The sequence below is a fragment of the Silene latifolia genome, chromosome Y (genome assembly GCF_048544455.1).
Source record: "Silene latifolia isolate original U9 population chromosome Y, ASM4854445v1, whole genome shotgun sequence".
Lineage (NCBI taxonomy): Eukaryota > Viridiplantae > Streptophyta > Magnoliopsida > Caryophyllales > Caryophyllaceae > Silene > Silene latifolia.
The window spans coordinates 477,974,403-477,992,098 of record NC_133538.1 but is presented as its reverse complement, the minus strand read 5'-3'; positions in this window follow the sequence as shown (position 1 = coordinate 477,992,098).

Sequence of the window (17,696 nt, the reverse complement as noted above, 5' to 3'; positions counted from 1 at the left end):
ATATATATTACAGAACATTCATAAAACAACTTTATAATTATCACACCATACCACTTCTTGTGAGGTCAGAACCTCACACAAATATTTACACATATCATAGACCCGTAATCACAACCAACTAGTCAATCCTGACCACGTAAGTTACCACTCGAAAAAGGTTACCTGCTGCCCGAGTTTAACTCATATGCCCCTCACAACATATTCCCCCATTCGCACAATCATCACTTCCTGCCAAATATAACCATACCTTCTGTAGATACCCGTATCCGTCGATATTGGAATTTATAGAGAACCCGACAAACACCCGATGATGATAGGACACATGTATTCTTTAGTTGTCACTGTCATTATTTGGAGCTCGTTTTACGATGTAGAGTGGGCGTCGTCGATGAAGTATTTTATTAATTTAAATGATATTTAAATTAATGTTTTTTAGTGAGTTCATTTTATTAATTTAAATGATATTTAAATTATGGTTTTTTTGAGGTGAATTCAATTTATTTTATTTTATTTTGAATTTATTTTCCCAAGTTTATTTTATTGAAAATAAAATAAATATTTGATTTGAAAAATCATTTTATGGGTATATTTGATTTGAAAGTCATTTATTTTAATGAGTTAATTGATTTGAAAAATCGATTTGAAAATCGAAAAGAACTCGTTTTGAACACTTGTTTTTGAGCTCGATTTTAGCTCGGTTTTTGAGCCCGTTTCCTTTACGAATTGGCACGAATCTCGAGTACACTAACCCACCTAAGCCAATACCCATCCACCCTTGTTCGAACCCCCCAAACCATGGCCCAAATTCTCGTCCCAAACAACCCCAAACAGCCCGCAACAAACGATGCAGCCCCCTGTTTTGGCAGCTCTTTCCCGAGCCCAAAACCCGCTCCAAACACCACCAAGACCCGTACCCATTAACCCTGTAATCACCAAGAAAACCCCTCTCAAACCCTCCCAAAACCGGCTGGACAGCAGCCATACGGGATGAAGCCCGATTGCCTCTCCCTCTCTTTTAACCTACTTTAACTCCTTATAAATACCACCCCTTCACCATACATTCATTCCTCTAAGTCCTCCATACATCCAAGCATCACATACAAGCTTTAAACCTCAGAAACAAACCCTAAACATCCTTCAAAAACCCTAAACAAAACCGACACACAAACTGAAACTGTTTGTGTGTCCTCTTCGAAAACCCTTTCGTTCCTCCCTCAAACCTCCATAAAAATTCGAGTTTCTTGTTCCTAATTAACCACATAACATCCATCTACACATTAGACAAAGAATTACGAGCCAAATTGCCCTTGAGAGTACACGAAATCCCTCGAAAAACAGAGTGAAATAACACTCTGTTTTCGCGGTTTCTTCTTGTCTGTCCAGTTCTGTTTGTGCTCGTTTTTCGTGCCCAATAACCCAAAACGAGCAGGGGTTGCTTTAAGATCCTTGTTCTTCTCTCTTTCTAGTTTCCGAAACATCTTTCGGATCGAATTTTCGTCGTGAAACGAGGGAGATATCACTGTTTTAAAATCGCTGTCCAGAAACTTTCCAAAACCCGTGTTTGCTTTGTTCTTCGTCGACGACGGCCTCTCGAGATAAAATCTACCATCGATTACGACCCAAGACGGTGTCAATGATACATGTAGGTTGAGGGTGCATCAAATCCCCTTCTCTTTTCTCTTTTTATTTCGTTTTTTTATGCTTTTTTTATAGTTTGTTTTTTTGTTTGTTTTCGTTTTGTTTATCGTTTGTTTTAATTAACTATGAAACTAGTTAGTCCGAGTATGAGTTAAAGTACCACCACGAACACCCGCGTTGACTTGAGATGGGAAAAGAAACCGCTACTTCTGTCGGTCGTACACCCCCGTCTCATTTACATATCCTCGTGTTCAAGGTAGGGCATAAATAAAACGAGTTGTCTAACTTTCATCGCTTTCACCCCTTTATCAAGCTTCGCCAAATCGATGCACCCTAGGACCCGTTGCATGTTAGTTTAACCTCTGGTTGTTAACCTATAACGTATTTAGATGACTTTAATTTAATTTAATAACCTATTTAGACACGATAGGTGGCTTCGACGTAAGTTATAAAATCAATCGACGATTCTGTAATTAATTGAATGCATCTCTCTCTTTCACCTAATTTCTCGCTAGTATAAGAGTGCGTGACTAGCACCTTCTTATTGACACTCGATGAGTTAAATTAATTAGCGAATTTGACCTAATTAGACCCTTTAGGCCGTGTAGAATGCACCCTTGCGCGACAATCAATCGACATCGTTTTTAACTCGTTTTCTAACTTGTTTCCTATCCTTTTTCGCAATCATTCGATCTAACCAATGAATCTAACTTAGGAACTAGGTTGGCCTTGTCTTGGCCGTGAGGGTGGCCGTTGGTTTGGGCCGTGGGGTGGCCGTTTTACTTACCTTTCTCGTTTTGTTTTTATACCGTTTGTTTCCTCGTTGTTTCATTGTTTGTAATTTATCGTTTGTTATCGAGTTGTACCTTTTTTCAAGTTAGCTTTCTTTTATTGAGTCAAAACCTCTTCAAAAACCTTGGTCTTGTTTGGTTAGACGGTTGTTCCCCAATGCTTGTAGGAGCGTAGTAAACCGCATGTTGTTTAAAGCAACATGGCCTGGTTTATGCTAATGCATGCTTTGGTGCGTAGCCTTATGTCTAATTCGATGAGATTAAGCGCGAGCACGCATTACGAGGAGTGACCCAAGGACCGTGGGTCATGTGAGCCGTGGGCCACCCTCATGTGCACGGTTTTCAAGGCCCAATGGCCGTGTGTTTTGTGTCGTGTTTTGAGTCGTATGTAGCAATTGTAATTAGATCGAGTTGTAATTTATTTATCGTTGTGTCGGCATGAAATGCCTGGTTTGTAATAGGTAGATCCCAACGGCTCCCCCATTCCCCATCAAGCCTTGTTTGCTTTCGTTTGAATGTTGCTAGATCAATCAACCCACATGCTAAATTACAACTTTGACAAAGTTAGTTTAGTTGCATCTAAAACGACATAGAAATTGTTGTCACATGATAGGGTTAAAACAACGTTTGCATATCATACATCGCAGTAGCTATGACCTTGTTTGAAATCCGACACTTGACTTAGTAGAGGCCGTTATCGACGGGCGGGGTTGGGTGTCCTTATGGGCTTCCCAACACGTACCCTCACCCCTTACTCAAGATCTATGGTTTGTGGATCCGTCTAAATACCATTGGATTACGAGAGTCATTCAAATCGAGTGATATAGGGTACAAGTCTTTATCTTTAATCACTCGTAGTCGATGGGCTTTATGCTTTTCGATGAAAGGTGTAAAGTTGACTTGAACGGTTCCAAGTTCCCAAAAACTTGGTGGCGACTCTAATATGTCTTAATTCGATTCGAAAGAACCTCGAGTCGATTATGCCTAGTGTGGATCCCGAGGACGCAGCCTTCCCGAGGGCCTTGTCCACGCTTTGGCGACTACTGGGAAAAGAGGACTAGTTACACTGTGTTTCTAGGGTCTTTTCCTCCGAGGTGAAACTTGAAAAGAAAGTGTTGGAAAGTAAAACATTACTCATAGTGCTACGATTCATGCATAAACCCTTAAGGACTTGCCCGGGCCGTCCCAGCGTTTCTTCGTGATGCGTGGGGGGCGACGTCCCACTATGCTCGGAAGCTGCACATTGCTCGCTTCCACTTCGCCTCGCGTGGTTCTTGATGGTGGGGACGATCTTCTAGGTACTTTACCTTAAGACACCTTACTGTATAAGACCGCAAAAGGATGGAGGGCATAGACCTTCTCGTAGAAGACTTGCCGAGACTTAGAGATGTCTAGGAGCATACATCCTTATAACATGAGAATGACAATGTGCAATTTGTTTTCCCAAGTCTTTTTTCGAAAATTCCCATGTCCTTTTCAAAACCGAACTTTTGAACAACTTACTTTCAAACTAGCATGGTTTTAAAAACGCGAATGCTGCCCAAATAGGACTAGAATTTTCGCCCAAATTGAGCTTTTATAGCGACATGTGCCCATTTCAAATCTCATTTTCAAATCAATCCTTCGTTTTTCAAAATCAATCCAAAATGTTTCTCGAACCTCAATCAAGCATGAAATGCGCCGAGTCATGTCCGGGTCATGGCCGTGTTAGGCCGGGTTTGTTTCGTTCTAAGAGTCTAGAACACGACCTTGTTGGGTCACCCAAACTCACCTCTTGGGCTCTGAGTCATGTTGGTCGACCTTTTGGTCTAGAATAGTCCACAAAAAACGTCCAAGCTAGGCCTTATGGACGTTTCACTCGAACCCATGGGCTATGTTAGCCCAATCACGGGTTTAGTCACACCAAGTCCAGTTTAGAATCGAGTTATGACAGTTTGAGTCATGTCGTTCTGTCGAGTCTAAAATGAACCGATGTCTAAATCAAACCGTGAGTTGAACCTTTGGTTAGTCAATCTCAAGTCGAGTCTTTGTTCAAGTCAAGTTAGGGTCGTGTCCTTAAGTGTGCAGGGGCTCTTACTTTAAATATTGACTCGACGGGTTTTCTTGTATAAAGGCCGCCCAAAACCCGACGTCAAGCAATGGAAGATGCTGTTAACAAGCTTACTGAGGCCGTGAACCTCATGATGACCCGAATGGATGCAATCGAATCCAAGCTAGGTGAAGATTCCCCTCCACCACTGACCGACCTGGAGAAACGGTTCAAGTTCATTGAGGACCGTCTGAAACTCTCCCAGGGAAGAACATCCACTATGAGAATGCTAGGGCCTATGCCCCAGATTCAGACAAGTTGCCCACGAACATGGTACTCACTGACATCCCCAAGTTCAAGGGCACCTAAGATCCAGTCCACCATGTTAAGGCCTATAAAGGGTACTTAGCATCAAGGGAGTGCTCACGACATGCTCTCTGAAATTTTTGCTCAATCTCTGGATGAACACCCGAAGGCGTGGTTCTACAATCTTGACCTTAAGAACTTCCCCACTTTCGAAGATATTACGGTGGAGTTCTTCAAGCACTATGCTGATAATGTCGAGATTCAAACCAACATAAGAACATTGGAGGTGATGACACGAAAGACAAAGAAGGCTTTATCGAATTCCTTGCAAGATGGCGCACGAAAGCGTGAAATTAGCCAAGAAGCCTGATGAAGTTGAAATGGTAGATAAGTTCGTAAAGAATCTACGACCTATTTACCGCAATGCTCTGAAATACTAGAATTTCGGCTCTTTCAAAGAATTGATAAGAATCGGGATAAAGGTAGAAGATGATGTCATAAGGGCAGAGGCTGAAAGGCCGAAAGGGTACCAAGGGGCCTCATCGTCTAAGGACAAGGCCCCAGCAACGGCCCATATTGATGAAGCCATCAATCTCTTAGAAGGGCAATCGAAGAAGTCGCAGCGCCAAACACCTAGGGCATTCACCGATATCGGATGCACTTATACATACGCTCTCCAAAGGCTCATGGCCCAGGGAAAGCTGAAGCCCATTGGTCCAACTCCGGACCCTCCCGCTGATCAACAAGGTAAATGGTATAAACCAAATGCCTATTGTGCCTTTCATCAAGGGAAAGGACACGATACTGAAAGGTGCTTTAGACTAAAGCACGAAATTCAAGATATGATTGAGAACGGAACGCTCCCAATCCCAGCCATAAAACCCAATAACATCACCAATCCATTTGGCGATCACTCCAACTTTATTTCTGTCGAAGACAATGTCGATTATTCCCATCTTATACGCCCATGTCACTTGAAAGGGGTGTTCATCGGGAAGATATTTGTGGATTGCTTTGAATTCTTGTCAAACCCGAAGAATGAAATTCAAGTCGGGAGTCTTGCTCTAGAATGTACTCCTCTCGTTAACGAAGTTAATAAAAGATAATTCAATTCACCAACCTTCATCATTGGCGTAGATCCTCAGAGGACTACCTCGGGATGGAGGCAGACCATCACAGGGATCAAGGACAAGAGCCGAGCATCTAAGCTGACAGCTGAACAAGAGAAAGCTCAAGACCAGATTTGAAAATTATGAGTCGGGATCTGTTTTCTTATCTTAGTCGAGTCGAGTCTAGGATTTTCTTTTCTTGAAGTTGAGTCGTTTGTTCCACGATGACCTAGGATGTGTCCTAGGAATCGTTCCTTCGAGTCTGTTAAGCATGTCTCATTCCAATAAAAAAGTTGCAGTTTCGTTTCCAAATATGTCTTGTTTCCAATCCTCAATCATTCTGAAAGTATGATAAAATGCACAACACACTCAAAGGCATCCCTGGGGTAGAAATATGTCCCGTTTCAAAATGCAAGGTACAATAGGATTCCGTGTTTGATTCCTTTACCTATTCCATGTCTGGCGGTAGAAAACCTCCATCAAAACCAATGCTTAATACAAGCCTTTAGATGATTCTATGATGAACCCGGACTAGCTTCTGGTTTCCCTATCGATGATGGAAGGCAAGCCCATCCCCACAAAATCATCCCATCTCGAAGAGAGAAGATATCAACCCGTTCTAACAAGGAATTGTTAGTCCCTACCCAATTTAGTTGGCGAAGCCCAGTTTTCAAGGTGTATCCATTTATGACTAAGAGAATGAAGAGAAGATCATTTTCAAAGAGAGAAAAAAAAAAGATGAAAAAGAATGAAAAGATGAAAAGATGAAAAAAAAGGATGAAAGAAAAGAAAAATGAAAAAAGAAAAGTGATGAAAAAGAAAAATGAAAAAAAGATGAAAGAAAAAGAAAAAAGAAAAAAAGATGTTGAAGTTATTGCGGAATGCTTTTTGGTTGAATGTCGAAGTCACGGAAGCCAGAATTCAAGTCAAGTACCCATAGTTGAGGTTCAATGGGCGAAGCCCAAAAGCGTAAATAGTGACCTTTTTACCCTCTAAGTCCTTCCTGAGACAATTACAAAGGGATAGTCGGGAATTTTGAGAATTATTCCGCTTGTGTTGTTACACCCAGCCTCTAGGGTCCAGACATGGAAATTTGAACCCACATCATTTTTCAACCCAATTGCACTCGTGGTTCATCAAACCCGAGACACCCATTCCAACCACATCAGCAGCCATAGCCCTTGGCCTTAGCACCACAAAACAAACCTTCAGAATGATGGTTAACCATTCCAACTTGTTATTACCAAGCTCCACATCCCAAAAGAACCAAAGCCTTTTGTACCAACCCTAGACACGGGATTTAACAGTACCTTACAGGCTAGAATGGGATACGTCATGATACCTTAGGTGAAACCTTCGAGTGTGTACACACAATTAAAATGCCAAGTTTATGCACCTGGATCGAACTACGTCGGATTTGATTTCGCTCCACGCGAATACGTAGGCAGTCCTTCAGAATAAGGGATTCAATCCACTCATCAACCAAGTTGTCATCTTGTCGATTTCTTACGGGTCTTAACCAAGTCCAAATGAAGCCACCTTTGTTTGAGTCGGTCTTAGCACTCGATGTAGGCTAGGATGAGGATATAGGTTCAGATGAATAGTGTCAAGTCTCGGAATGAGCTTTATCTAACGGTGTAGGCAAAGATGCTGAGGCACATAGATGTGGGTTTGTGTTGGGAACAGAAAATATGAAAAACCCGCTGAAAAGAAAGAAGGCGTGGAAGAAAAATAGTAAGAGCCCGCTGAAAAGAAAGAAGGCGGTGGCAAGAAATGATGAAACTCGCTGAAAAGAAAGGAGGCGAGGAGAAGAGTGACAGAATGTTCCCAACAAGAGTGATGTGTGATGTCTAAGTGCTTTCATAAGATCAGTCTGTGTTTAGTGTCGGGCGAAGCCAACGTTGTTGCTCTGTGATTTTAATCCACCTTGTCAATGCCAAGTGATCTTGATTCCCGGGTGCCCTCGGGAGAACGCCTACGTTATACGATATCTCTGTCCCAAGTTCGACGACCTTGTGATTCCCATTTGCCATCTTTTGGCGCCAGAATGGCCAATTTACATTTCTACCCCCAACAAGTCAATAATTGAATTAAAACCCGTGCACACTTACGGTTTTATTTTCCTTTTTTGTTTTACGGTAGCGGGCTACGCCCACGTTGTTTACCGGTCGTATAGAATGTCTGAGTCACAATTCATGCTCACCCATCAAGGTTCAATTTCAAAATTTCAAAAACTTTCAAAATTTCAAAAAACTTCAAAATTTCAAAAACTTTTTGGGTCGACGACCCAGCATCCAAGTGTTTCATTTCAAATTCAAAATTTGGGTCGATGACCCAGTCTTTCAAATTGACCCAGTCTTTCAAATTCAATTTTCGGGTCGATGACCCAATCACTCAAAATTTTCAAATTCAATTTTCGGGTCGATGGCCCAATTATTCAAAATTATCAAATTCAACTTTCGGGTCGATGACCCAGTACTTCAAAATGATCCAATTTCAAGATCGATGATCCAAATGTGCTCATGTGATGATTATTGCTAGTACGTTTTTTGTGTTTCAAATATAGCAGGATATGCTTCAACTGGGGGCTCTAAAGTCTTCGACTTTAGAGCCATTGCAAATCAGGGCTCTGCCGTTGGCTTCGAGACCATTATCAAGATGTAGAGGATGATATCCACCAAGAATTCAATTCAATACAAGAGTATGAAATGGAAGAATTCCGTAGCTGAAAGCAAATGATGAAAGCGACGGCAACCTCCTCGGAAAGTCCCGTCCCATTTTGACAAGCGCCAGCAGATGATAAATTTTGGGCAAATGTCGAAGATGATGAATTTTGGACATACGCCAAACAGATGATAAACTTTGGGCATGTGTCGGCGGTGGGCCGAACTACGACGCGGGTTTGATTCTCGTCGAAACGGATACGTAGGCGCCTAAGGATAAGGCTCAACCCACCATTTATGCAATTTATGGGTCGATGACCAACGACGATAATTTGACACAACGAAGCAAGAGCCAATCCCCAACGAAGTTTCGGTATGATCTCTTCTTATGGTCAAGCGAGCTTATATACGCGAGTCTAATGGACTATAAACGACCAAGAATCCTCGTGTCGAAAGGGACTGGGGTATACTTTGACTTTCGCCTTGTCCAAGCCTCAGTCAAAGTGGGGGCTCTGTAGATACCCGTATCCGTCGATATTGGAATTTATAGAGAACCCGACAAACACCCGATGATGATAGGACACATGTATTCTTTAGTTGTCACTGTCATTATTTGGAGCTCGTTTTACGATGTAGAGTGGGCGTCGTCGATGAAGTATTTTATTAATTTAAATGATATTTAAATTAATGTTTTTTAGTGAGTTCATTTTATTAATTTAAATGATATTTAAATTATGGTTTTTTTGAGGTGAATTCAATTTATTTTATTTTATTTTGAATTTATTTTCCCAAGTTTATTTTATTGAAAATAAAATAAATATTTGATTTGAAAAATCATTTTATGGGTATATTTGATTTGAAAGTCATTTATTTTAATGAGTTAATTGATTTGAAAAATCGATTTGAAAATCGAAAAGAACTCGTTTTGAACACTTGTTTTTGAGCTCGATTTTAGCTCGGTTTTTGAGCCCGTTTCCTTTACGAATTGGCACGAATCTCGAGTACACTAACCCACCTAAGCCAATACCCATCCACCCTTGTTCGAACCCCCCAAACCATGGCCCAAATTCTCGTCCCAAACAACCCCAAACAGCCCGCAACAAACGATGCAGCCCCCTGTTTTGGCAGCTCTTTCCCGAGCCCAAAACCCGCTCCAAACACCACCAAGACCCGTACCCATTAACCCTAACCCATACCCTAGTATCCTACCCATATTATCCTAGCTTAATCACCAAGAAAACCCCTCTCAAACCCTCCCAAAACCGGCTGGACAGCAGCCATACGGGATGAAGCCCGATTGCCTCTCCCTCTCTTTTAACCTACTTTAACTCCTTATAAATACCACCCCTTCACCATAAATTCATTCCTCTAAGTCCTCCATACATCCAAGCATCACATACAAGCTTTAAACCTCAGAAACAAACCCTAAACATCCTTCAAAAACCCTAAACAAAACCGACACACAAACTGAAACTGTTTGTGTGTCCTCTTCGAAAACCCTTTCGTTCCTCCCTCAAACCTCCATAAAAATTCGAGTTTCTTGTTCCTAATTAACCACATAACATCCATCTACACATTAGACAAAGAATTACGAGCCAAATTGCCCTTGAGAGTACACGAAATCCCTCGAAAAACAGAGTGAAATAACACTCTGTTTTCGCGGTTTCTTCTTGTCTGTCCAGTTCTGTTTGTGCTCGTTTTTCGTGCCCAATAACCCAAAACGAGCAGGGGTTGCTTTAAGATCCTTGTTCTTCTCTCTTTCTAGTTTCCGAAACATCTTTCGGATCGAATTTTCGTCATGAAACGAGGGAGATATCACTGTTTTAAAATCGCTGTCCAGAAACTTTCCAAAACCCGTGTTTGCTTTGTTCTTCGTCGACGACGGCCTCTCGAGATAAAATCTACCATCGATTACGACCCAAGACGGTGTCAACGATACATGTAGGTTGAGGGTGCATCAAATCCCCTTCTCTTTTCTCTTTTTATTTCGTTTTTTTATGCTTTTTTTATAGTTTGTTTTTTTGTTTGTTTTCGTTTTGTTTATCGTTTGTTTTAATTAACTATGAAACTAGTTAGTCCGAGTATGAGTTAAAGTACCACCACGAACACCCGCGTTGACTTGAGATGGGAAAAGAAACCGCTACTTCTGTCGGTCGTACACCCCCGTCTCATTTACATATCCTCGTGTTCAAGGTAGGGTATAAATAAAACGAGTTGTCTAACTTTCATCGCTTTCGACCCCTTTACTGTTTCGGCCAAATCGACAGACCCTAGGACCCGTTGCATGTTAGTTTAACCTCTGGTTGTTAACCTATAACGTATTTAGATGACTTTAATTTAATTTAATAACCTATTTAGACACGATAGGTGGCTTCGACGTAAGTTATAAAATCAATCGACGATTCTGTAATTAATTGAATGCATCTCTCTCTTTCACCTAATTTCTCGCTAGTATAAGAGTGCGTGACTAGCACCTTCTTATTGACACTCGATGAGTTAAATTAATTAGCGAATTTGACCTAATTAGACCCTTTAGGCCGTGTAGAATGCACCCTTGCGCGACAATCAATCGACATCGTTTTTAACTCGTTTTCTAACTTGTTTCCTATCCTTTTTCGCAATCATTCGATCTAACCAATGAATCTAACTTAGGAACTAGGTTGGCCTTGTCTTGGCCGTGAGGGTGGCCGTTGGTTTGGGCCGTGGGGTGGCCGTTTTACTTACCTTTCTCGTTTTGTTTTTATACCGTTTGTTTCCTCGTTGTTTCATTGTTTGTAATTTATCGTTTGTTATCGAGTTGTACCTTTTTTCAAGTTAGCTTTCTTTTATTGAGTCAAAACCTCTTCAAAAACCTTGGTCTTGTTTGGTTAGACGGTTGTTCCCCAATGCTTGTAGGAGCGTAGTAAACCGCATGTTGTTTAAAGAAACATGGCCTGGTTTATGCTAATGCATGCTTTGGTGCGTAGCCTTATGTCTAATTCGATGAGATTAAGCGCGAGCACGCATTACGAGGAGTGACCCAAGGACCGTGGGTCATGTGAGCCGTGGGCCACCCTCATGTGCACGGTTTTCAAGGCCCAATGGCCGTGTGTTTTGTGTCGTGTTTTGAGTCGTATGTAGCAATTGTAATTAGATCGAGTTGTAATTTATTTATCGTTGTGTCGGCATGAAATGCCTGGTTTGTAATAGGTAGATCCCAACGGCTCCCCCATTCCCCATCAAGCCTTGTTTGCTTTCGTTTGAATGTTGCTAGATCAATCAACCCACATGCTAAATTACAACTTTGACAAAGTTAGTTTAGTTGCATCTAAAACGACATAGAAATTGTTGTCACATGATAGGGTTAAAACAACGTTTGCATATCATACATCGCAAAGAGCTATGACCTTGTTTGAAATCCGACACTTGACTTAGTAGAGGCCGTTATCGACGGGCGGGGTTGGGTGTCCTTATGGGCTTCCCAACACGTACCCTCACCCCTTACTCAAGATCTATGGTTTGTGGATCCGTCTAAATACCATTGGATTACGAGAGTCATTCAAATCGAGTGATATAGGGTACAAGTCTTTATCTTTAATCACTCGTAGTCGATGGGCTTTATGCTTTTCGATGAAAGGTGTAAAGTTGACTTGAACGGTTCCAAGTTCCCAAAAAACTTGGTGGCGACTCTAATATGTCTTAATTCGATTCGAAAGAACCTCGAGTCGATTATGCCTAGTGTGGATCCCGAGGACGCAGTTCCCGAGGGCCTTGTCCACACCTTCACTATTCAACTAATAGCGTCCGCCTCATCTAACCACATCTTATACCCTCTCACAATCATACACAACAATCAGGTACCTACCCAATCAACCTCTTTAGAATTGCTACCTTTCTAATATACCATCACTCTTAACCACTAGTGATAACACCACAATGCCACCACTGCTCGTATATCAAATCTCTTACACCCATACCAAAATAACATGGTTTTTCTCCTATTTTTGGTTAACATTGCAAATAACGAACATCAAACCCATCCACAAAATTACCTCAACATTATTCCCAATGCTATCTTATTTGTATTGTCATCCAACTCTCCACCAAATATCTCGTATTGTGCCAATACTCCACCAACTTCTTACTCCCTTAATTCCTCGAAACTCATTATCAATCATGTTGTCCTGAAACTCCTATATAACCTTTAGCTAACATCCTCGTGATACTATCACACATTTCGATGATTCCTTACCTTTATATCACATAGCTCCGGTGAATATTCTCCTCAGCTTACTTTTATCCTTCTTTTCTCTTTACACTCAATAATACCAATTAATAGTTCAACTCCTTATTCCTTCTAGCTAACTCTTTAGAAATCTGGTTACCCCTTCGTTGCTTCAAAACTTAATTCCATTATTTTCTACCGACATCATCTCACTCTTTCTTACCATGGATCTTTTCTTATTATGCTATCACTCATACTTGCCACTAATCTATCCATAGAACCACGTTTAATATTCAAACAATTGCATCTCCCTTTTTACATCTCTAGAAATCGGAATTCATTTAATACCGTTAATTACCCAAGGAAATCGCACAGTAGTTTCATCTTTTAATAAACCAAACCTCCCAAACTCACTCACTGTCTACAAATACACCTCGCGACATGTCTCCACAAAGTTCACTATATATTACTCTTCTCATCCCCTTTAAACGAACTTTCACTACATAAATCCATAACCCACACGACTCCTAACCCTTTCCCTCCTTAACTCTTTACACATCTCAAGCTGCCACTATCCACCTTCTTACTTTCAATCTTTTCATCCTCACGTTCATTATACTCACATTACCCTTGCTTATATTCACTTATTTTTACATTACTCAACACACAATCATATCACTCATCCCGTCTCGCAAAACGTGCGCCATGCCTCAATAAACTATACAAATCTTCCTTTTCTTTTTCCACCATCTATCATAATCACATATAGCTCATGTCCTCCCCACCGAACTCATACTCATAATAGTGCCACTCTTTACATCATAAGATTGGGCAACTTACGCTTCAGGACCAACACATACGTAAAACAATGCATAAAGAAGTAATACAACACCTTTGAATTGAACATAATATGCAACGAATGTCAATAAGATAGACATATGACCCGAAACACGCATATGACCTGCACAGACCCCACTCGATCGAGTACCAGAACCTACTCGATCGAGTTGAGGCTACTCGATCGAGTGCCCAACATGCTCGATCGAGTGCCCCGACTCCAGAACCCAAACAGACCTTCTGATCTCTGACTTACTCGACCGAGTAGCCCGGCTACTCGATCGAGTGACCCCCTACTCGATCGAGTGCCCGAGATACTCGATCGAGTGCCCAAAAACACGATTCTGGTCAAAATAACGACAAATACCCACTCGATCGAATCAAACCCACTCGATCGCGTCATGCAGACTCGTGAATACTACCCGAATGTTATCTCACATACCCTAACGTACTATGCATTCATTATTATTTCAACATTATGATTACAACTACGCATTCAAATCTGCGCGGCTCCTCATACAATTAACAAAATAATCTACTTCGTGTTATCAAATGCCACATTATAAACAACCATCATGCTTTTCATCCAATTCGTTATATAAAACACATATCATTGAACCTCTATTCTTCATGTTACTACTTACTAAAAGCCAAACATTACCATCTATCATGCTCATAACATCCAACTTCCAATCATGTATTACATACTATCATAAACAATTCATTCTGCACGAATTAAATATTACGCAGCGGAAAAATTTCAACCAACAAATAAGACATAAACGCATTACTATATGCTATGTCTCCAATTATAACTCAACCATACTATAACTATCAACATAGTAATTACGGTGGGATTTATAAACTCATACATGACTCCCATCATCATTAACTTATAGCAAACACCTACGAGTTCACTATTCGTGTCACGACATTCGATTCCACATTTTCACGCATTTCTATCACGTAAAATTTCGTCACATATCTCATAACCATCCTATAAGCTTGCTAATCATTCAAAGGACTTCAATAATCTCATCAACAATTACCCTACACGGCCCAAATTCTACCATCACACCCCTACTAACTTCTAACAAAGACTTAACCGGACATATATATCACACATAGACACACGGACTCCACATTCCCATACCATGTGACTGGCTTAAGTATCATGGGGCCAAGATTTTGAAATGAGGGCGCCTACTCACCCAAAACCTAGCATCAGCCGGGGCTCCCATTACACATACACCAGGTTCATTTTATTAGACTCCCTATGTTCATTATGTTCATTTGTTACAGGTTCCAAAATCGTCGCTCTGATACCATTTGTAACACCCCCATACTCCAAGTGCCTTACCAGGACCACTCAGGTATAAGGATGCCACCATCTCGGTTGCCCGAGGTACTGAATATCATAAGACAATAAAGAAACGTACTTTTATAGTAATTATAGATTAAGTGATTACATGTTCAAACCAAAACTAATAAAAGGAATTACAAGGTTCTCATACGGTCTACAGCTAAAACTATCAAAGCTACTAGACTTCGTCTGACACAGCGGAAGACTTCTAACTGCCACGCGATGACTCATCCCAGCTATCCCATACGCGTCATATCACACCTGCTCAATCACTGCTCACCACCCCCGAATGGATCACCACAGTTTTTAAAACATTTAAACGGGGTCAGTACTAATCACACAATTCAATACATACATCAACAATAAGATAAACAGACAGCTGAACTGTCACACACACACACACACACACCACCAATTCCCATCATCTCAATCCTGACTGTCCATTGGACCAGCCCTGCCAGTGGGGGACCGCAGCCGTTCCCACCTAAGCCCCGCTCATCGTACGAGCGATAACCCTGTCCATTAATGTGCACATCCCCTTTCGTGGCGGGTTCCACGAAGGGCGAAACTAGGGCGTGAGATCACTCCCGCAAGTGACCCCACTCAGCCGAGAACGCATCTCGAGAGCCATAGGAACCAATCACAATCACAATCACAATCACAATCAACATATCAAATAACTAACTACAGCACATCACCAATATCCCATTATGGGACTAATACTGAGTAGGAAATCCTACCTGGAAAGCACAACACGCAGACGGTATCTACAAATTTGTATCAAAACGGCTCCTCTACGAATTCTCCTCCTATCATACAGCACATAAAGACTACACATCACAAACTACACACCAAAACCCCCAATTCCTAAATTAGGGTTTCACCAATCTTAACAAAACATTATATAAATTATATTAAAAGCTTACCCTCGACGCAAGGGATCCAACGACACGAACTACGATACGAACCCGACCCGTCGAACTCCGGAATTGTCAAGAACGCGATTAGGAAGAAGAACTAGTTGCTTTCTCTCTTAAACAGGTTTTAGGTTTTGTAAAAAGTGATTTAAAACAATGACGAATATGTTTAAATACCTTAATCGCGTAATTAACAAAACCCGAGAAAACTCCCCCGTAAAACTGGACACTCGATCGAGTACCCAAGGTACTCGATCGAGTACCCCCTTACTCGATCGAGTGCCCCAGCTACTCGATCGAGTACCCAACAGGTCAGAAACTATTTTTAAAACGCAACACACCCTTACTCGACAGAGTAAGGCCTACTCGATAGAGTACCCCAAGACCTATAAATACGGAGTATTACAGCGGGGGCTCGGGTGGCCGCTTACATTTTTACTAGACTTAGCTTTGCGGTTGCTAAGGGTGTGGGAGGCCAGATTGTTTCTCGGCTCCCCACCAATTTCATGTAAACTATTATTTTTCTTTTAATGAAAGTTGCGCGCATCCTTATATATAATAATAATAATAATAATAATAATAATAATAATAATAATAATAATAATAATAAAAATAAAAATAATAATAATAATAATAATAATAATAATAATAATAATAATAATAATAATAATAATAATAATAATAATAATAATAATAATAATAATAATAATAATAATAATAATAATAATAATAATAATAATGTTGTTGTTGTCTTGCTCAAGCGGATCCAGAAATTATCGTTATCTCAGGATGCGGGGGCTCGGGTGGCCGCTTATAGTTTTACAAGACTTAGCTTTGCAGTTGCTAAGGGTGTGGGAGCCTAGATTGTTTCTCGACTCCCCGCCAATTTCATGTAAACTATTATTTTTCTTTTAATGAAAGTTGCGCGCATCCTTTTAATAATAATAATAATAATAATAATAATAATAATAATAATAATAATAATAATAATAATAATAATAATAATAATAATAATAATAATGTTGTTGCCATGCTCAAGCGGATCCGAAAATTATCGGTATCTCGGGATGCGGGGACTCGGGTGGCCGCTTACGGTTTACAAGACTTAGCTTTGCGATTGCTAAGGGTGTGGAAGCCTAGATTGTTTCTCGACTCCCTACCAATTTCATGTAAACTATTATTTTTCTTTTAATGAAAGTTGCGCGCATTCTTTTAATAATAATAATAATAATAATAATAATAATAATAATAATAATAATAATAATAATAATAATAATAATAATAATAATAATAATAATAATAATAATAATAATAATAATAATAATAATAATAATAATAATAATAATAATAATAATAATAATAATAATAATAATAATAATAATGTTGCCTTGCTCAAGCGGATCCAGAAATTATCCGTATCTCAGGATGCGGGGGCTCGGGTGGCCGCTTACATTTTTACTAGACTTAGCTTTACTGTTGCTAAGGGTGTGGGAGGCCAGATTGTTTCTCGGCTCCCCACCAATTTCATGTAAACTATTATTTTTCTTTTAATGAAAGTTGCGCGCATCCTTATAATAAAAATAATAATAATAATAATAATAATAATAATAATAATAATAATAATAATAATAATAATAATAATAATAATAATAATAATAATAATAATAATAATAATAATAATAATAATAATAAAAATAATAATAAAAATAAAAATAAAAATAAAAATAAAAATAAAAATAAAAATGAAAATAAAAATAAAAATAATAATAATAATGTTGTTGCCTTGCTCAAGCGGATCTAGAAATTATCGGTATCTCAGGATGCGGGGACTCGGGTGGC